Source organism: Chrysochloris asiatica, unplaced genomic scaffold (genome assembly GCF_000296735.1).
Source record: "Chrysochloris asiatica unplaced genomic scaffold, ChrAsi1.0 scaffold00089, whole genome shotgun sequence".
NCBI classification, from domain to species: Eukaryota; Metazoa; Chordata; class Mammalia; order Afrosoricida; family Chrysochloridae; genus Chrysochloris; species Chrysochloris asiatica.
The window spans coordinates 937,823-941,565 of NW_006408607.1; positions in this window are offsets into that span (position 1 = coordinate 937,823).

The following is a 3,743-nucleotide window of genomic DNA, read 5'->3' on the forward strand; positions in this document are numbered from 1 at the left end:
TCAAGGAATTCATTCTTCTTCAATCAACTATCAACACTCATGGAAGCAGCAGTCAAGAGATCAAATGACATATTGCATTAGGCAAATCTTCTGTACAAGACCTTTTTAAAATGTTGAAGAGTAAAGATGTCAGCTTGAGGACTAATGTGCTCCTGACCCAAGCCATGGCATTTCAATAACCTCATATGCATGTGAAAGCTGGACAGTGAATAAGGAAGACTGTAAGACTGTAGAAGAATTGATGCCTTTGAGTTATGGTGTTGGAGGAGAATATTGAAAGTGCCATGGTTTGCCAAATGAACCAATAGATCAGTTTTGGAAGAAGTGCAGCCAGAGTGCTCCTTAGATGCAACATGGCCAAACTTCGTTTCTCATACTTTGGACATATTGTCAGGAGGGAGAACTTGCTGGAGAAGGATATCATGTTTGGTAAAGTGAAGGGTCAGAGAAAAAGAGGAAGTCACCCCATGAGATGGATTGGCCAAGTGGCAGCATCGATGTACTCAAGCATGGCAACAGTAGTCAGGTTGGCCCAAGATTGGGCAGTGTTTCGTTCTGCTGAGCATACGGTCACTATGGGTCTCTGGCACCTAACAACAACAATACTACCAGAGCTCCTTTGAAGATAACATAATTCTCAAGTATTCTTTTGATGAAGGACACTAAGCAGAAGGGAGAGCTGAGGTAGGGAGAGGAAGTTGGCTAAGCTCTCCTGTTAGACCATAGCAGAAATGAGAAACTATCTGATTCTGGGAATGTTTTCTCCTAAATCTTCCAGCCTGGAGGAAGATACAAGTGATCTTTGAGAGCTTGATCTCTGACTTTTCTCATTAGAAAGAACAACCTTTCATATTCATAGATACTTTCCACAGGCATAAAATTCACTTCAGAGAAAAAAAATTAAAGCCTTGAATAATTTCATTTATCTGGAGGAGAGAAAAGCTCTTTTCGCAGCCTGCTTCCCAGAATTATCCCAACCAGTTTGTCTCCACTGTTGCTGGTAGAGAGCTGGAAACAGGGGCAGGGACTTGGTATTTCCTCCTGCTACTGCTAATCATAACAAGGGTGCCTTAGGCAAGCAAAATATATAAATACTTGGAGGCAATTAGAAGCCAGTGCAAGGCATGGGACATCCACCAAAACAGGGGGAGCTGTGACCCTAAGTCTTTGTAGATTGGGAGAGTTAGAACTCTGTATTTATTTAGGTTAAAGCATTTGTTTAAATGTTGGTAATCAAACAGCTATTTTTGTACGTTTTACTGATGATGTTGTCCAACACTGAAGTTGTGCAGCCAATGCCATGGCTCAGTAATTGACCAATTGCTTACTCAAAGTCAAGATTTTTTACTTTTAATTTATAATATTTTATTTATTTATTTGCCAATAGCAGATCTTGTCAAGGAGGGATTTGGCTATGTAAGTGGTCTTAAAGAGTAAGTGATATTTAATATTTTGAGTGACTGACTGCCTCCTGTCGAAGCAATGGCTTCTTCAAGGACATGCTATACATGTTTAAAATGGGATGTCTGGGGTTGCTACAGCATAATCGACTGTGAAATAAGCCCTTTGGAAAGGAGAATTACTCTTGGGGTTTCAAATATAAGTCAAGTGTCCTGTGGCAGGAAGAGGGAGGGTCCTGTTTGGTTTAAATCAGGAGTGAAAATGACAGTTGCTTTATTGCTTAACATGGACTGGTGCCTGCATTGTGAACTCTTCAGCCAGCATTACAGATGTAGACACAGCCCATGATACTGGACAACACGGCTCCTAATACCAGTGATTGTTTTGACCAATCCATCCATCCATCCATCCATCCATCCATCCATCCATCCATCCATCCATCCTGTCCTTCAGCATTATTATTATTGTGTGCTTTGAAGTCAATTCTGACTCATAGAAACCTTATAGAATTTAATAGTATTGCATAGGGTTTTCTAGAATGTAATTATTGTTGTTGTTAAGTTCTGTGGAGTCAGTTCCAACTCATACCGACCCTGCACAGGGTTTCCGAGGCTGCAAATCCCTACGGGAGCAGAAAGCCTCATCTTTCTCCCGCGGAACAGCTGGTAGTTTCAAACTGTTGACCTTGTGGTTAGCAGCCTGATTCGTAACCACTACACTACCAGAGACTGTAATAGTTAATATTTATGAGGGAGTCCTGGTATGGCAGTGTAGGATAAGCACTCGACTGCCAGGTCAGTTTGAACCACAAGATCAGTGATTAAATCTCACCAACTGCTCCTCAGAAACTATATAAGGAGTTGCTATGAGTTAGAACTGACTCGATGACACTTAACAACAACAATGATAATAACAATATTTATGACAGAAGATTGTCAGACACTATGGACAAACAGACTCAAATTGCTGTTGAGTTAGCTCTAATTTATGGAGACCCCATGTGTGTCAGAGTAAAACTGTACTGCATAGGGCTTTTAACAGTAACTAACTTGATTTATTTTGTTGTTATTGAAAGTATGCACAGCAGAACGTACCACCAGTTTCTGCTTGTGACGTGGATTACATTCTTCGTGTTGTTCAACCATTCTTGTGCTCTTTTGCCAAACTGTTCCATCCCCATTGACATAAACCCAGTGTCTTCTAAGTTTCTTGTCTAACCTTTGGATATGCTTTTATAAGTTTCATCCCATAAAGATTGTTCTTTAAAAGCTACAATGCTCAAGGCAGACAGTTTTTAGTAATTGAATGAAACTATTGTTTGGTTTAATGAAGTCTTCAAGGGATACTCCACAGAGTTTTCTTTTTTAAGTTTTTATTGTGAATTATGTGATAGTTTGCATGGTAGAACACCAACTTTACATTCATCCTATGTATTTTGTTTCGTTGCAATGATTACATTCCCCTCCATGCATCATCAAATAACCAAAGGTTACACCCCGCGAACCCACCCCCTGGCAGTCAGCACATAGCCCCTCTCCCTCTCTGAATCCGGAGTCCCAAGCTGCTCCATCTCTCCACATCATCGTCTCTGCCTCCATCTCTGGCATCACTGCTTCTCTAGGTAGGGTCCTGAACATTGCTGTTCTCACTTGATGGTCTCAGGGACCTCTGCTCCTGGACTGCAAAATCAACTACTCCCCTCCTTTTATTACAAAATATCTACCTTTACATTTTCGAACATCACAATCAGTACTGATAGTAATTATTCACCATTGTACACAAGAGTCTTATCCTCATCTCCTTTCATCAGCCCCATCCCAACAGATTGGAAACCACTCAGTGGAGATTCTATTTTTCCCCATGCCCTCTGGAACTAGGCTCCCTCTTGAAAGCTTGTAAACCAGCCACTTCTTGCCTTTGTAGTCCCCCATTTTGGGTAGCCAATGTCTAAGGTGCCCATCCCTGTCAACCCTCTGTACAAATGGGGTGGAAATGATCTTCTCAGTAAAGGTATATTTCCTCTTTTGAGCTACTACATCCATAAGCATAGGTCAAGTTCATCAAACTGTATAGGATTACTCTTTTTTTCCCCCTCTTCTTACTTCTAGTCGAGTTTTGATCATCCAGCCATTGAAGTCAGGTCAAGCTGGTACTATCAGCAAGTATGGGTGTTCTTGTGCATCCCTCCTTACTTCATATCAGCTGGATGCTTCACTCTCTGCTCTAGGTCTCTGTGGTCATGTCACTGTCTCTGGGCCCAGGAATCCCCAGGTTATACTATACTGCTGGCCAACCAGGCCTCAACCTGGGTTCAGAGGAGTATATTGAATGTGGTTGGACTT